The sequence below is a fragment of the Brachypodium distachyon genome, chromosome 4 (assembly GCF_000005505.3).
Source record: "Brachypodium distachyon strain Bd21 chromosome 4, Brachypodium_distachyon_v3.0, whole genome shotgun sequence".
NCBI classification, from domain to species: Eukaryota; Viridiplantae; Streptophyta; class Magnoliopsida; order Poales; family Poaceae; genus Brachypodium; species Brachypodium distachyon.
In genome coordinates, this window is record NC_016134.3 from 9,082,530 (window position 1) to 9,101,365 (window position 18,836).

General features: G+C 46.2%; 1 long non-coding RNA gene across 1 annotated transcript; it reads left to right on the top strand.

The window, feature by feature from the left end:
• The first annotated feature begins 14,909 nt into the window (after window positions 1-14,909).
• Window positions 14,910-16,334, top strand: LOC112268751. Its single transcript, XR_002960184.1, has 2 exons — window positions 14,910-15,714; window positions 16,200-16,334. It is a non-coding gene; the product is annotated as an uncharacterized LOC112268751 (long non-coding RNA).
• Window positions 16,335-18,836: the final 2,502 nt, after the last annotated feature.

The following is an 18,836-nucleotide window of genomic DNA, read 5'->3' on the forward strand; positions in this document are numbered from 1 at the left end:
GAGAACGGAGCGGGTGAGTGTGAGTCTTCCGCCAGTGGAGAGAAGCTTCGGTTTCCACCCTTTGAGTTTGCCCGTGAACTTGTCAACAAGCGGCCAAAGATCAGATTTTCGTAGGCGGCGTGTCGACAAAGGGAGACCGAGATATGTGATTGGAAATTCCTTTTTCATGCATTGAAATTTTTTTGCCACCATTAGGGAGGTATCCTCGCTGCAACGAATGCAGGTAGTGGAACTCTTCTGAAGATTGATGCGAAGCCCCGACGAGTCAGCGAAAAGCCCAAGAATTGCAGAAATCACAGCCAGATCAGAAGGCGTCGGGAGGAAAAAAAGCACAGCGACGAACTCCCCGCCGCCCCAGCTGAATAAAACTCGACCTTGCATTAAGAAGAAGACCTTCTCACGCAGGTCGAGAAACCCTCGAAACCCTACCCCACACCATACACAGTGGCACCAAACCCCGTGTGAGAACAGGCGGGCCTTAGGTCTATGCTTAAGGCGTGGGGCAGATGAGAGGATTTTTTTAAATCCCAGTCTGAAATTTGCTCCCACGGGGAGTCGAACTCAGAACCTGAGGAGTGCTATTAGAGTTGTTCCTTAACCATTACGCCAAGGCCTCGTACGCACAAATCCTCCAGGATGGATTACATTTTGATGGATTGATGTCCATGACAGTTGTTATTTTCCCAGGTTTTCAGTCGCTACTGAATATAGTTGTGATATGGTGGCAGCCATTGGATCAACTTCACATTTGAAGATTAAAAAGCATCCAGATCTGAAATGTACAGCCATTAAAGTATGTTCTCGATCCAATTGTTTTATCTTATTTCATAACCTTTGGTTTTCCTAATGCATGAATCGTGTTTGCCGAATACAAACTGCAGGCAGGCACAACCTGAATAAAGACCGCTAATACTGTTACGATGCAATAAAGTATTTCCTCCGATCCATATTAATTGTCGAGATATTACATGTATCTAGACGCATTTTAGACGTAGATACATCCATATTTGGACAAATTTGAGACAAGAATTATGAAACGGAGGGAGTAACTAGGTAGGCTAAGAAACAGGTTCTAGCATATATATACTTAGAACAGATGAAAACAGCTAACTCTTGCCAACCACAAGAGGAATGGGGGCGGTGGGAAGTTAATTTTCTGCTAGTGCTGGCTTGTAGTGTTATTCACATAGCAAGCCAAGTAGTCGCGCCACATACCCGCACCGTAAAGACCATTACTACTCCCTCCGATCCATAATAATTGTCTCAGATTTAGTACAACTTTGTACCGAGTTAGTACAAAATCTGAGACACTTATTATGGTATTGTTTTTAAGCCTAACACTTACATGCTGTTGTAGCATCAATTAATCTTGCTGGTTTAGTCTCCCAGGTTTCATTCTCAAAGTGAAAATGCTGAAGCACATGCTGGTGACGACAGTATTTTTTGACAACGACCTTCAGTGGTGACATGTAACAACAAAAGATGCAACCTCAATGTACATACTGAAGCTAGGCAGTGACTGATGCAAATCATCATGTAATTCATGAACAGTGGACACGGTTGATCTTCTTCCTCTGCAATTAAAATGGAGTCAACTGATCTCCTCTGCCATCGCCAGCCTACCGAGAGATTAATGGAATCACGTGGCAGGATGCTTTAAAAGATTAATTCCTGCTGCCAAGTTGATTCACATGCTTTATTTGATGGTTCAGTGGTAGTGTTTAGTAGTTGATCAGATCTGTTTGGGAGCATTGACTGGCAACATGGTCTGAAGAGAGATCTGAAGCTTATTTCTTAAGTCCCAACGGGATCTGCGCCATTATGTATATATCTCTTTTTGTTTGCAGTTAGGATGAATTGATCCCACTTCTGGGCAGCAATTTAGTTCCTCATCGAGACAGTGAAAATTCTCAAGTATATTATGCACAACATGTAATCTAGTTCCTGATTTGAGGCATGCTTTGCTAGCAACAGAGCATAAATTAAGCTCAATGTGCACTACATGATGATGAGTAGTATTCGTGCAAAGCCTCATCAGGCAAAGCGCAATGTTCTGGACTGGAGTCACTTGTTAACAACTTGTATTATGCTGCTGCTGTCACGTTCATTCACATGGCATATTTCCTTTGCTCGCAGCGATTAGTTTAGTTCGTCAGATCCAGATCCATTGGGAGCATTGACTTGACTTGCATATGCTGGTAACTCCTATATATATAGACACTTCCCCCACACATAGTCTCCACTTACCCTCTCGCTCTGCTCACAACTCAAACCAAGACAATACCTTGTTCGGCAGTCGGCATCCCTCGCCGGAGATCATTTCCACCCGTTTACGTATGTATTAATCCCCCTCGTGCTTGTAGCTAGACAACAAGAAGTAATTAGTCTCCACTTTGTTCTAGCTATGCGTGCTATATGCGTCTTAGCAGACTAGTACCGCTTAACTGCAATAATAATACTGGCTGTTTGCAATTGGGTTGTTCAAGCTGCTTAGATTGAAATAGTGAGCTGTGATGTGACTTGATACATAATAACAGATCTGATCACTACAAGATCAGGTAAGCAGATCGAGTAAACTAATGGCTTCCAGGCAAGCAGCCCATTGGCATCATGCACGGTCTTCACGGCATGTGGCATGACTACTTGCCTTGTCATGTGAATGAACACTACGAGGCAGCCCTAGCCCTACCGGCAAATTAATTTTCCATAATTCCCTCTCGTGGTTGGCAAGAGCTGTTCTAATCATATATGCTATAACCTGTTTCTTAGCCAATTACTTGTCGTTTATATTCGGCAAGAGTTAGTTCATGCATAAAAAACAAGGGTTATGGAATGGATAAAATAGTTCAAATGAGAACATACTTTAATGGAGACACATTTTCACATCCGGAGCTATTTGAGCCTTTTCAAATGTGAACCTTGTGCTTCATTGATCCAATGGCTGCCACCATATCTTCAGTAGCGATTGAAAAAAAAAACTGTGACAACAACAAAATTGTCAATAAAATTGATCCTGAGAAGGCAATGTGCTTCATAACGCTCAAAGTGCATTAAACCTACCTCATCGCATTGGCTTCAACACATAAAGGTCGCTTCTTCTGTCCTTCCCTGTTACTGAAGGTAAAAGCAGTACATTGTACTGAATTTTCAATTTGCCAGTCAAGTCAATGCACCCAAGGGAGCCAGTAAGGTAATCAAATGGCTGCCAGGAAATCATGCCGTTGGGAGAAACAAAGCCTCAGATCTCGTGCTGCCGGAGAATTTAAAAGGACGCTTGAGTTTCAAGTCCAGTAGCGTTTGTTGATTACTTAAGACTGCGCCTCTCGTCAAGAACCATAGTTACGCTACGGAAATGATCTCATTACCACAAATTCCCCATCGCGGAAATCCATTGCCCCTCGCGGAGGCCATGTTCTAGGATGGCAAGAACGCTACAGAAATGATCTCATTACCACATCCTTTTGCGTCCTTGACTATGGGGGTTACCCGCACCGTGATGATCTCGCGGCGGTTACCATAGTTACGATACAGAAATGTCAATAACCAATTGACTGTTGCTCAAGCCCAGGAACAGGAGGAAACTGAAAAACATACAGTTTGATCAATCTGCAGGGGGAGATTAACCAACAACCATGCCAGTAGCTGCAAATGAAAAGAAGCACATACAAAAATATAATGATTCCACAAAAAAGTTAGCGCATAGCATGGGTTTTCAGGTTGGTCATACAGAGCTTCATCTTTGTTAATTAATTTATACATAAGGACGTTGCAAGCTTCATGTACTCTTAACTCTACATTAATTAATCGATACATATATTCTTCGGGACTCATCAATTTGGGCTAAGTTTCTATAGTCGCTGTAAGACTAATTTTTATTTTTCAGAATGAGAGCCACCTGTCCCATCAGCAACTAGCATATTGCTATTTCTTCTTTTCATCATTTCGTAACAGATGAGAGCTCAGATCAGAAAGTAGGAAGTTCTCAGAAGGCTGCTGCTCGCATGCGCTGGCTGGCGAGCGAGATGAAAACTAAGGTGAGCTGCACTTTAATCACAAGCACGTAATGAACGGGCTAATCGCTAAAGCGCACCTCATTTCAACCGGCAAACATGAAAGTAATGAATTGCGAAGGGAACGGGCGAAACGCACCGCGCGGACCGGTGGAAACGACCGAAATGCATCGCCGGGGGGTAAGTGCAAAAAAGCAAAACCACCTGGTTTAAGGAGTAACGTGGCTATTAGGTTAGTTCGGTAATTAAGGTTAGTTAGTGGGTCCCACCATCACCCTTAATGAACTTGCTCTCCAAATAGAAACCAGCCCGGCCAAATCGGGCACCTCCTCCCCCCCCCTCCCGGCCGGCCTCCACCCTAGTGCCGCCTCCATCCCCGGCGACGGCCGGTCGCCCCCCTAGTACCGTCCCGCCAACCCCGGCCGGGCCAGTCGCCCCGCCAGCCCCACCCGCCCCGGCCTCGTCGGCAGCCCTAGCCCAACTGCCCAGCCGGACCGCCGACAGCCTCGCCGACGGGAGCTAGGGACTGCCCCAATCGCCAGAGGACGCGGCTGCCCCTAGCTTTCCCGCCGTGTACCGCCGCCGCAAGCTCCGCCCCCGACTCGTCGCCAGACCCGGCCCAGACGCCATGCCGTGGGCACCGACCCCAGGCAAGAACCTAGGTTTCTTCCCCAATCGCCGGCCAAGTTCGGACACGAGGTACGGTTCTTCCCCAATTTCATCGATTAGAGCTCGATTTGTTCATGGTACCATCAATTTGCCCCAATTTCGCCCTGATTTGACAGTTAGGAGCTAGGGTTCTTCGTCAATTTAACATAGATTTGAGGTCGATTCTTTCTTGCAGTTGATGGGGCGCAGTGATTTTACTGATGAAGGCGGAGCTTCGATGATGTCCTGGCTGCTGGATTCGGCATCCTGCACTTCAACCCAGCAAGACAGTGTAAGAGTTCTTGTTCATTTTTCCCAATTTGTTGGTTGCCCGGAAGATGTATATTGTCCTTGTTGTTGGCTGATTCATTGGAGGATGATTATGATGAGGGCAGTACGACAGAGCTTTCAAAGACCCAGAGTATCTACGCTATTTGGAAGTTGATTTGGACGTGGCTGAGGCCGCTGGCAGAACCATGGATTGGAGGCAAAGCTATCTGAACTTGAGACTGAGTTGCTGGAAGAGAAGAGGAAGAACAAAGACAGAATCTTGCTTGAGTGTGAGTTGGCTTATCAAGATCAATCGATTGAGAAACTAGAAGGCAAGATTGAAGAGAAGCAGAAGATGATATGTGGGCTAGAAGTTATGCTGGAAGCAGAGAAGAAGAAGAACTTCGATGAAGTGAAGTGTTTCGCAGTCGCAAGCTTCAGTGTTGCAGTGACCTTAGCAGTTGTCCTGTATAAGATGTTGTCAAGCATGTATGCCGACCATGTGGCTGTTGTTTATATTATGAAGTGCCTATGTGGTTGTAGCTGTTTAATGTTATTAGTTTCGAGACCGTGAGACATTTGGCCCATGTGGTTTCATCAGTTTTTTTAATTAGACATGTGGCTATGATGTTGGAATCATGTTATGTTTTGGCACAAATCAATGTTATGCAAAAGATGTGACATAAAGATGAAGTAGTTCATATATTGCATTAGTATTGATGCTTACACCCTTACATACTGGTTAAAAGGAGCATATATGCAATTGCACATTGGCAACGCTTAGCCTAGGATCTGACTACGGTCATTTTCCTAAGTACAAAAGAGAATGCGCTTAGCCTAGGATTTACGGGCGCCCATCTCACTACGGTCATTTCCCTAAGTACAAACCAAAAGAGAATGCGCTAGCTTTAGTTCCTTGTTTTAAACAAAAACCTACACAAGGAAACTAGTCGCATCTATCCCTACCACCACCTCTTTCTTGACTTCTGGGAGCCCCTTTCTTCTGGCTCCGTCGAAAGCTCTGTTGACAGAGCCCATCACCTGGACTCAGTTGTGCCTACGGCGCGGGGCTCGGCGCGTGCTCGTATCCATCACGCCCCCTCCACCGAGCAAAAAGAAGGCGCCGGCCATGACAAACAGTGCGGCCCCAATCAGTGACACGAGCTCGGTGAAGGCATCAATGGGGCCGCCAAGCAAAGACAGACGGTACCAGCGACCCTCGATGTAGCTGATGAAGACCAAACCCTCGTCTTCAGCCAGTTCCTCGACACCTCCAGCTCGAACCACAACCTGCCCTTGCTACAAAACCAAAGCTCGATTGCCCACCACCTCGGTCTCTGCTGCTTGCAAGCGTGTCTCCGCGGAGCCAGCCATCGAACCAGCAGCTCCGAGTGCACAGAATCGAGCCTCCCATGGGGTCCCCATGCTTGACATGCGGAAATGGTGGCCCCCAATGTCAACGAGGAGCACTATCTCACACGGAAGCTTCCGCGCACCATGCGGCGGAACAGAGGCAGGGGCTCGCGGCGGCGACAAGTTGGAGTAGCGGCCGCGTGGGGGTGAAGTGGTGGCCGCACGGGCTGGATAGCGCGGGTGAGAGTCCAACCTGCGACGTGACCGAGGCGGCGACGACGAGGCTGCATAGGCCGGCGGCGCAGCCTGGGCGCGACGGCGCCAAGCGAGGGACCTCCCGGGCCGTCGGCGCAGCCTGGGCGCGATTGCACCAAGCGGGCAACCTCCCACGTGCCGGCGAGGTTGGGAAGCGGGCCAGCATTGCGCCTGGATGAGGGGGAGGCAGTGGGGAGGAGGGGGATTTCGGGCGGCAGTGGAGGCAGGGGAGGCTCGGTGGGGAAGAAGGGGGAGGATGAGTGGATAAGAGAAGAGGAGTGGATGAGTGGAGGAGGAGTGGATGAGAGGAGTGTGTATGAAGGAAAAAACGGCGGGAATGGCACCGGAATTTCCTGCCGGTGCGAAATGGAAATTCCCCATTTCGTGGGCTTGAGGGCGCCGGACGCGTACGAAGACGAAGGCTACGTGCTTTTTATCTATTACCGTGTAGTGGGCCGGAGGAGACGAGGCCCGAAGATAAAAAAAATTTGCCCCCAGCCTGGGCATGCTCTCGTTTTATCTATTACCGTGTAGTGGGGACGGGGTGCAGACCAGTGTGGTAGAGCAAGTATATCGACAGAGAATGGATGTTCACCTTTTTATAGGAAGAGAATTTTGGGGCATTGTTACACTTTCTGTGTTTCTAACCAAAATGTGCATTTCGTATACTTTTTATAATTGAACGTGTCCAAGATTTTTTTTTTGTAGCCTGTAAGATACATTTACATAGTTCTCAGCGATTTTCAGAATTTCTGGATATGTTTTGCTATATTTCGTACATTATTTTAATTATTGCACATTTCGGTGAAAAATAGATAAATCATTGTTAGCTATGTAATCTTAGTGCGCAAGCTGTATGAAAAAGTCATATTGTACCTAGTTAAGTCTAATGCACTAAGTTTCAAAACACATAATTTGAAAATTACACGTGTTTTACCCATTTAATGTGACTTTTCTGTTACACCCTTTTTCAAAACATGTTAATAATATGAAAATTTACCCAGAAAATTCTCAATTTTTGCAAGGGTCATAGAATTATCATAAGGTTAGCAGACAAAAAAATTCAGAAGGTTATCAGAAAATCATAAACTACTTCGTGTGTAAACGGATACATCTGGAACAGAGTTTTAGAAACTCTTACCCAGATGTTGGGGAACAAACACTTTTTGAAATTGTCATCATATTAGTCTCTCCAAATCATCTCAAAATTGGCACACTTACTACATTTGGGTTGTTATACATGAATGTAAAAATTGTTAACAAAAAGTCATTTTTTGATTTATTTTTTGAATTTGAAAAATGATTACAATTGATTAAAATTGAATGAAATGAGCAGATATCTGGGTATTCCATGTTTCAAAACGATTGGAGAATTTATCTCAAGTATTTAGGGTACATTTACAATTAACTCACTGATTTTAAGATTTTCTGGACAAAGTAAACTATATTTCGTACATTAATTGAATTATTGTTGCACGTTTTTTCGAAAAATGAAAATAATATGAATACGTTGTCTGAAAATTCTGAATTTTTGCAAGGGTTCATATTTCATCACAAGTTCACCACATAAAAAATTACAGAAAGTTATCTTCATTTAAAACTGTACTTCATTTGAAAACTGCAATTCAAATTTGATTTGAATTTGCAAATCATATCAAACGTTGTCAAAACGATCTACAATTTCGTGAGTAGCCTAAACTGTCCATGCATATTCCATTTCTGTAATTGAAAAGTCCTTTTCATTTCAAAATGCACTTAGTTTGTCAACCGTTAGTCAAATGCAATTTGAATTTGAAATTCATACCAAACTTTGTCAAAACGAAGTGAAATTTCGTGAGTACCCTAAGCTTTCCATTCTCATTCCATTTCTGCAATCAGATTCCATTTTGGAGAAAGTCGGTTTTTTAGGGTGTCTCCAAAATCGCCCATTTTGGCCTACTATAGCCCGTGAAAGTAGCATCCTTTTGGTGGACTCAAAATTTCAACTTCGACAAAACAAATTGAAATTTCCTGAGTAGCCTAAAGTTTGCATGCGCATTCCATTTCTGAAATCAGAATCCATTTTGGAGAAACTTCAATTTCGAATAGAGTCTTAAAAATCACTAAGGCATGAAAACGAGCTCATGTTCTAAAGACGACTACATGTTTCGACAGATACAACAGCAACAGTGGCAACACTCAAAGATTTCAGTTTGGCTCTCTTTTTTTGGTCCCCAGTGGCAACAACATGTTTGGCTCTCTTGTTTTTCTCCCCAGGGGTGACAACAGCGATAGCAGGGGCTCTCTTTTTCTGAACAACATGGACTCTCTTCTTCTTGGGCAGTTCCTCTAAAGTCACAGGCTTCTTAGGAATTCTCTTTCTTTTCCCCCCAACAATAGCAGCAGCTTGCACTTCAGGGGCAACTTCAGGGGCAACATCTTCAGGAGCAGCTTGCACTTCTGGGGCAACACCAGCAGTAGCAGGGACATCTTCTGGGGCTTCATCTTCATAATCAGCAGCAGGGGCATCTTCAGGCCAGTCATAATCTTCAGCTTGAGTCTCGTCTGCTGAAATATCATCTTCTGAACTCTCTTGTTCTAAACTTTCTTCTTCTGAACTCTCTGCACAAGCCCAGTCTACATCCGAATTTTCATCCTCAGGCACTTCGGTTTTGTCTATCAAAGATTTCAAAAAATCCTTCTTTAAAGCATTCTCTCGTTTCTGTTGAGCCCTCGCTTCTCCACGCAGCCTGTGCAAAACAACGAATAAAAAACATGCAAAAATGATTTGAAAGTGTAAATTATGAGTAACAGTTAATTAAAGCAAACCTCTTCGGCGGCGGCCCACTCATCACGCATTTTGAAGATCCAGTATGATGCCCCAAAGCAAAACATCTCGAGCATCTCTGTTGGTGTCTTGGCCTACCAGTCTTTGTTAAGCCAGTATCTACATGAATCGATTCTTCACCTTTCTTTCCCCCTTGGCCCTTCTTCTGACCTTTTGTTCCTTTCTTGCCACCTCTCTCCAAAAAACTTTTGAAACGCTTATGGTTTGGCCTACCAGCTTTCCTAGTTATCACGGGGAAAAAAAAATCAAATCCCAGGTCCCCTTCAGGCCATTGTGACTGATCAGTAATGGCAATAACTCCGGCATATGCTGCCCTAAATCGCTCAATTGAGTAATACTCATGCAAAAATTCACCCATCATCAAAGTGGTTCGACCAGCCAACACTACAAGAGCATGCTCACATGGTTTTCCAGTTGCCTGCCACTCAAGACACGTGCACTCACGTAGGTCTAGCTTGACTACATGTCTCCTCTTCTTTTCGGTGTTAAGAACTTCAGCAGTGTTATAGGCTGCATTCATAACATGGAGGTGCCCCAGTTTTCTACTCCTGCATACCACCTATTGAACAACAGGTGGTATCTTATCACCATGCCACATGGTAGAGAGAGTTCTCCTCTTATTAAAAAGAACCATAATTTTGATCCTTTGAGTGTCCATAAGCTCATGAACAGCAAGATCTTTGATATGTCTGATCCAGTTGTTAAAACATTCTGCCAAATGATTGTTGATGTGATCAACCTTAATCTCTGTGTTAAATCCACTTCTGTACCATATCAACGAATGATACATTCTCAGATAATCACCAAATTTTGGTTCAGTAGCCAACATCTTGTCCAAATGATACTTGTAAGTGCTTTCACTATAAGATCTTGTTGTTGGTCACATCCTTCCAAATATCTCTCCTTTAAATTTCTTGATCAAATTGAGCCACATATGGCCGAAGCACTCTCTCCGCTCTGCATCTGCAAAAACCTTCTTCACTGCATTCTCCAAACCTTTTTGAGAATCTATGCATATTGCTAAGGGCTGCGTTGGTCCCAAGGCCCTGTGCAAATGAGTTAAGAACTAAGTCCAATCATCATCTGTCTCTTTCTCAAACAAACCCACAGCAACAGGAAACATCCAATTGGCGCCATCTAGGGCTATGGTTGAAGGCAACTGCCCATTCCACTTCCCAGTAAGTGCAGTGGAGTCAACACTCAGGTATGGCCGGCATCCTTGTTTAAAACCATCAAGACATGCACACATAGCCATGAAGAACCTAGAAAAGTACACCTTGCCATATTTTACAACAGTGTCGATCTCTACTATACTACCTGCAGGGGACCTCTTCTCCATTTTAGCTTTGAAGTTGTACAGCATTCTGAAGGTATTGCCCCAATCACCATATAATTCCTTCATAACTCTTTGCTTACCTTTCCACATGGTACTATAACTCAATGTACACTTGTAATCCTTTTCCAAATCAGTCTTAAGTCTCTTGGCTGTTGTGTTAGGCTTTGTACTCAATACCTTCATAACCTTTTCTGCAACCCATGCTTGAGAAGTCATTCTTGTGATTCTCCTTGCATTAGTCATACATGTGTGCTTGAAAGGCATCCGATTCACCCTTATCACAGTCCCATCTTGTAGCCTTCTAGCAGACATATACCATGGACAAGGCTGCATGTTGCCATCGACCCCCTTGCATTTCACGCAGTACCTGTTTGGGTCAGTCCAAGCAGTCCTAGTGGCAAACTCGTTATTCACACAGAAAGTCTTGAAACACATCTTCAGTTCCTTCATACTAGGCCAGCATGTGCCAACTTCAAAGACAGGATGCTCTGAGTCATACTTATAAATCTTCTCCTCTGCATTTTCATCATCAACATCATTTGCGGCCTCTTCGCATAGCCTCTCAACTGCATCTATTTCATCGTTGGTAGGACCGTGCCCGTTAGGACGAGTTGCACCAGCAGGAGGGGGGGGGGGGGGGGGAGGGCCAGTAGGCTACGATGGCACTTCTTCTGCATCCGGATCCAGATCAACCGGAATCCCATACATCTTGAACACTTCCTTCTCATCGACAATGTGGTTATCAAAATCATTTGGCAGATCCACATCAATTGTACTCCAATCAACAGATGTTGCTTCTCCAGTCGCCCCATTCAAATCTACATCCGCTGGTATCTGGTAATCTTCCACGTTCCTGATAGGAACACTCTTCGCTAGAAAAGCTTGATCGTTCAACGCCTCTCCAGCTTTTGACGGAACAAATCCTACAACCGAGTCCTCCCTAGTGTCAATTAGCTCCGCCCATATGGTCACCTCTGGATCATCCTCCTTGTCAGTCCGCCCCTCTTCAATCGCTATAACCAGCTCTCTGCTCGTAGTGATTCTCTCAAGATTATCTGTTGCCCCATACATACACAATTCAACCTCTTGCCTTGAACCCCATGCCACGGTTTCCCCCAATTCTGCTATGAATTTCTGAACTGTGATGCCTTCTACCTCAACTCTTATTTGAACCACTGAATTCCGTTCAATCAAATCAGTGCTACCATCATCTAGCTTCGCAACACAAGGACGAAACTTCACAGCCACAATCTCACTTCTGTCGCTCGGATCAACCCTACAAACAACCAGAAATTATACTACTCTACCCCCAAATACATCGATTCGGCTTGGAATTAATGAAATTAAGGTTTCACGGGAAAGAAATTACCTCCTCGCTGGGGGAACCGGCGGTTCCATCTCTTAAATCTAGCCACGGACCCAAACCCTAGCAAAGGGGAACGAACGAAATCAAGCTACGCAACTCCAATCGATTGACAGCAAATAGGAATCGAATCGAGGGTACCGGCCTGCCAGATCTGCTTCACTCACCTTCGAGGGGACCGGCGCCGGGGAAGACAAGCTGCAAGACACCTCCGCCGCCGCGGAACAGAGCTACCAGGCCGCCGCCGCCGAATGACTCTGGTCGGGGCTTTGGGCACGGGTGTAGCCACGAAGAGAGAACACGGACGTGTCAAAGTGGTGGGGCACATGGTGGAGACAGCAGCATGCGGACGTGGCAAAGTGGTGGGCCCCACACATTGTCTTCTTCCTGGTTAAGTGTAGTAGTACTGGTATCAGCTTTTAAGAAGCGAACTAGTTGGTATAAAGCATATAATGATGCGCATTGAGTTTACTACCATTCTTATCTAGCGGTAGCTTGATAGGAGTACATTCTTTGGACTCATTCGACTCAAGGATTCTATACTTACAATACTAAAGTAATTTGTATATTTAGAATAAGCTAATCGCGGCTCCATGAGCGACCCAAAGGATCATCGTTCAGAGTCGTCTCACATCTTGATGAACGTAACAAATTAACTAACATGCTGGAGCACTTATTTTATTATTTACCTCGATATTCGAATGACCTACTGGTCATGGTCAAATGCTGTGACAGTATATATATCCAATGCGCCAACGGCATCCATCCTCCGATCCATGTTATGCAACCTGCAACATGCTCGAATAAAACACTAGCAGACAGCTCTAATGGACCGGGAGTTTTTTCTTTTTTTTGAGGAATCGAGAGCTACTTGTTTAATTTTAGCATTCTCAGCATAGCATAGGTTGTCAGGATGATCATGCAGAGCTCAATCTAGTTAACTAGTATTCCCTCCGATACTAAATTGTTGTCGAAATATTACATGTATCTAGACGCTTTTTAAGAATAGATACATTCATATTTGGACAAATTTGATTCAAGAATTTAGGATCAGAAGAATATTAGTTTAAGTTTTCACGTTGCTAATCGGTGCATATCTGCTTGAGCAGTATGTACTCTAGCTACACCCACATGAATATTGCTTAATTTTCTCATGTCAGATCGTCAGATTTGGATCTCAAGTTAATCTGTTGGTTAATTACTTGTAGTTGGTACCACATTTTCGTGATACTATCAAGTTGTCCATCTGAAGATGCATACAACCAGCATGGAAATCATTTAAGCGGTTCATATGTAGGATACTTTCCTTTCCATTTGGATTCCTAGTTCAAATAGAGATCAAGTACGCAATTACAGCTGCTCTGCTCATATGATGAACTCCTCCAAACATAAGATTAATCATACGTAACAGGATTTCCTCAACGCCTAGCATACATGCTGCCACGAACTGAGATGAATTGGAGCAGTTAACACTAGCTCTTGGGGTCAGGGTACTGATGCTATTAATCCATATTGCAGTGGCCGCCATATATAGAATGTGGAACCGCAGATCTGTTAATTATGTGGACAAGGAGAGCTGCTGGCAATGACCTCACCCATTTGGGTCAAGTGAAAGGAAATGCATGCCAATTCTGTGAAAATATATAATCGTAGTAAAATTGTACAGCTGCACATATATTGTTACATATATTCTTCAGGACTCGCTAATTTGAGCCAATTCAATAGTCGTTATAAGACTAACTTTTATTTTTCTTTTCACTTTTGGAACATATATGAGAGCTACTGCTGAAACTAAGGAAAATGGAGGAAACTGAGGCAGGACGACCCCCTCTCGCCTCTGTTGTTCGTGCTGGTCATGGACTGCTTGGCCCGGCTCTTCGAGGAGGCCGACCGTGCTGGGATCTTCCAGCCATTCCCACGGCTCGCCCTCTCTCGGACAAGCATCTACGTGGACGACGTCATGATCTTTATACAGCCCGTGGCTGCTGAGGCGGAGGCGGCCGCGTCCCTTCTCTCACTCTTCGGCAACGCCACCGGGCTGAGAATCAACTTTGCCAAGAGCAGCCTCTCGCCTATTCACTGCGGGGAGCTCGACATGTCGCCGATTGTTGCGGCCCTTCCCTGCAGCCCGAGTTCTTTCCCTTGCAAGTAGTACCTAGGCATGCCGCTCTCCTTCAAGCGTTTGACCAGAGGTGACTACCAGCCCTTGATCGACAAGGTGAGCAGAAGATTGGCTGGGGGGCAGGGGCAGTTCCTCAACCGTGCGGGCAGGTTGGTCCTCATCAACGCCGTGCTCTCGGCCCTGCCTACTTACCAGATGGTAGTCCTTCGCAACCCGGTTTGGGTGATCAAGCAAATTGATAAGCTTCGCTGCGCCTTCCTGTGGGCGGGGTCGGACCAGGTTGTGGGGGCATGTAACAATCCGAGAGTAACCATTTTCCTTTTAAGCCCTTTTGGACTTGTTTGTAATTTATTTGTTGTCATCATGTTGTCATGCTCATGTCATCATCAACATTTTGCCATGTCATTAGCATCATGTCGCATGAAACTATTTTCGCTTGCATAAAAGTTGTCATTTCATGTGTTTGCCTTTTCGCGTGTTCGCGAAAGCCAAAAAAACTTATTTTTGTACAAATTCTAATTTGTTTTTGACAAAAGTAATTCCGGGTTTAATTAGACCTAGCCACTTGTTTCTTATCTATTTCAAAATCAAAAATTACGAAGCCAGTATTTTGTTTGAGGATTTTGTTGGCTCAAAAACCCACTAAACCGAAAGCCTAGCTTTTCCCCTTTTTTCCCCTTTTCTTCTTTCTCTTTTTCTTTCTCTCCCTAATTCTTTTCCTGCCGCCGCCAGTTCTTCTTCCCTTCTCTTCTTCTTCCTCCCGAAGAAATCCCCAAGCCGATCTCCTCCATGGCCGCGCCTCCCTTCCTCCTCACCCCGGCCGCGCGCGCGCCTCCTGCCCGAGCTCCTCGCCCTCGCTCCCCGCGCGTCTCCACCTCGCCCAAGCTCCTCTGCGCCGGCGACCCCCCTGCGCGCGTGCTCGCCATCCACCGTGGCGCCAAGCTCCCTGCTCCTCCTCCCCGTCGACCGCTCCGCCTGCCCGCGCCTCCCTCTGCTCCGCCCTCCACCGCGCCGTCGCGCGCGTCGCCCGCGTCCGCCCCTCGCGCGCGCCACCTCACCGCCGAGCGTCCTTGCCTGCTGCTCCCCACCGGCGCCGCCTGCCTTGCTCCCCCGCGCTGCCTCCACCTCTTGCGGCCCAACTCGCCAGGCCCAGCCGAGCCCCCTGCTGGCCCATCTTCTCCAAGCCCAAGTCCAGCAGGCCCGTGGCCTTCTTCTTTTTTTTTCTTTTCTGTTTTTCTAAAAATGTTTCCCTTATGCGTGGGCCCCGTTTGTCAGCCGCCTGCTGCTTGCTGCTGTTGCCACTGGTACTTGCTGTTCTGCGACTGTGCTGCTGCCCCGTGTGTGCCGTGGCGCTGCCCAAGTCCGTGACTACGACCACGACGAATTGAACAACTATCTTTCCATGAACGACTACGTCGCCTACGTGAACAACTACTTGGACTACGTCGACCACGTGTACGACTACCTCGCCCATACGACTACTTTCTCTACGTCGACTACGTCTACCACGCGACGCCGCACATGTCCAAGGTATAACGAGCGACCGTCCCGTAAACTGACCGTTCTTCGGTGTAGATCCGTAGGTTGCGACCGATGATATTCATGTGTTGTATGAGATGCCGTGTATGTACTGATAGTATCGATAGTTGCAGGTACCTCGTTGGCGTGTGCAACCCCGACCTAGTCGGATCCTTGTGTTGTTCTTGTTTTAAAGCATGCATCGCATCTATTTATGTCATTGTCATGCATGCTAATACAACTATCACATTGTGGTGTGTAGTTAATCAATTAAACTCTATTCCTTGCATATGGAGTTGTTTAGATGCTATGTGTAGATGTTTGGGACTTCATTTAACTTGGTGAATTGTAAATCGGATTTATTTTCGGATTCCTTAATATGACATGCATCATCCCTATGCCACGCATCATTCTTTGATTGCGCATATCAATTAACTTGTGTATCTTGCATGCTTATTCTTTCCTTTTATGTGGTGTATTTGCTTCTTTCTCGCTAGTCTTCGATTCCTACGACGACGACTACACCTGTGTTCTTTTTCCAGGATTCTTGCTCAATTCCGGGCAATTGAGTACTCCAGGCAAGCAGCCCTTCTTTGACCATGTTAATTCTACCTATTGCTTCTCCCTCAATCTTGTATTAAGTTACGATCTCGGTCTTGTCACGATGCCTCTAGAATTGCATAGCTTTATTCAGCTCTACTCAAGTGCCTGTTGTCTTGTTTCTTATCCTATTACCATGTCACATGTTTGTTGTTGCCCTAGTTCTTGGTCATTAGATGACATGCTTAGTTGCGAGTCTGGTGTCCTTTTATTTGGGGTTTCACAATTGCTACATCCACATGCCACTTTATGTTTAAATTGCAATTATTAAACTGTGATATGATATTAAACTGTAACAAGGCACGATGGGAGGCCGTGCTCTAACGCATCGGTGATTTGTTCCATTGGCGCCGACCTAAGGACTGAGTTCTCGTTTTCGCCCATCCAAGAAACTTCGTGCTAACCGCTCGTGGGAGAATATATGGGTTCCCCCTCGGCTTAGTACTCGTTTCATAGCTTTTTCAGGGGCCACATAGTTCGGATGTTCCATTTGGCATTTGCATTGCATGCACATAGAGGTTCGTGAAGACTTGTTGGTGACTTTGCATTCATATAGGACTGCGACACACGCTGGAGTGGTCATTCTGCGGACACTGAACCACTACCAGCTATTCCCGCAACTCTTGAGTCCGTACGACGCTTTGGCCGGGCTCTCGTTTCAGATTAGACTCAGTTGGGTGGTTCCCTGAATTAGTTGTGGGGCTTGGAAACGTCGTGTCGCCCAATCCTGCCGACACACCTTTCTGTGTGTTCCTACTCGAGTGGCAATAAGGGTTGGACGAACGTGTACGGGTAAATTGGCACACCCTGCAGGAATAAATCTTTCGGAAAGCCGTGTCCGCGGTTATGGATGACTTGATTGGTCATTACTTGATCATAGAGACTCATACCAGTTAATTAACTTAATCTCTTAAACTTGAGTAGTAATTAGCCTTAATCATGGATATGCTTAAACTGCTTAAGTGTGAGTGTCCTTTGGATTGCTTCCTCACAGGGTGTTGAGGGGGTGATATGAGGATTGTGTTGTTTGGTGTTTAGTAAATAGGTTAATCACCTTTCACCCTAGTAGACGCTTCTCATCCTCTACTTAGACGTTGTTAATAGAGTGTCCCTCCAGATATATTTGCTGCTGCATAACCCCACCATATTATCCCTCCTTTGAGACATGTTGCATACTAGCATAGATCTCCCTGTAAGTCTTGCGAGTACTTTGTACTCAGTTGCTTTGCAACGTTGTTTTCTTCAGAGGTTCCAGCAGAGCAGGTGAGCCGCTAGCTTCTTCGTGGCGCACGACGTTGGATTCGATGTTTAGCCAGGAGATCCAGATCAGGGTTCTGAGACTCGTAGCGGGTTTCCTTCCAGCTTCCAGCCTCTTCAGGCCATGCTGTATTCTTGTCCGTACTCAGGCATAATTCGACTTCCGCTGATGTAATGATGTAATGTTGGGACATGTGTCCTCTCTTTGTAATAATTGTTATTCTGCTCCTTGTATGAGTTTGTAATTACTCTCTTTTATAGAGTTTTGGTAATGATATTCATGTTGCAAAATCCTGCGATGAGCACATTAATGCGTGTAAGTATTGAAGTGTTTATCGTAGGTTAAGAACCTGAGGCTTGAATTATGCAAGGTTAGCAATTTGGGGCTAAATTGTATAATTTCGGTCCCGGGGTCTTACAGGGCGAAGTGCCTGGTCGCCTGGCGCCGGGTCTGCTCGTCCAAAGTCTTCGGTGGCCTCGGCATCCTGCAGCGTCACTCCGCTGCGTTGCGGGTTCGCGGGCTCTGGAGGAGCTGGGGCGTCCCGGCCCAGGACGGCATCTTCGGGCAGGATCCATCCACTCGTGCGCTCTTTGAGGCTAGCTCCTTGGTGCTGGTCGGCAATGGTGAAAAGGCGTCGTTCTGGTTCGACCCGTGGCTTGATGGATGCCCTCTGTACTCGCGGTTTCCGCTGCTCTTCTCGCACTCGGGCAAGAGAAAGGCGTTGGTGGCTGGTGCCTGCAGAGTTTTGCGTGGATCCGGGCCATTAAGCAGGACCCGCCCCCGGCGGTCCTGGTGCAGTTCGTCGACCTTTGGATGCAGCTGCGACATTTCCAGCTCTTTGACGGCGAGGACGTTCTGCGCTGGAAGTTCAACAGATTAGGCTCGTACACCGCGTCGAGCGCCTACAAGATGCAATTTCTCGGCAGCATCACCTCTCCCATGGCGATGCTGGTCTAGTGTACTAGGATTCCGCCCAAGCTTAAGTTCCACGCCTGGCTCGCGTGCCTTGGGAGATGTCTCGCGGCGGATCAACTGGCCCAGCGAAACATCGCTCACAAGCCGAGCTGTCAGCTGTGTTTCCTTCGCCCGGAGACTGCCCATCACATCTTCGCCGAATGCTCCTACCTGGGACAGGTGTGGCGCTCGCTCCTCCCGCGTTTCCGGTTGGTGCACCTCATCCAACGTGCCCCTCCTGCGGGCGACGTCCTCTCTTGGTGGGCGCAGATGGTGGATGGCGCTCGCGGCGCTGCAGACAAGGAGAGCCTCTGCAGCATCG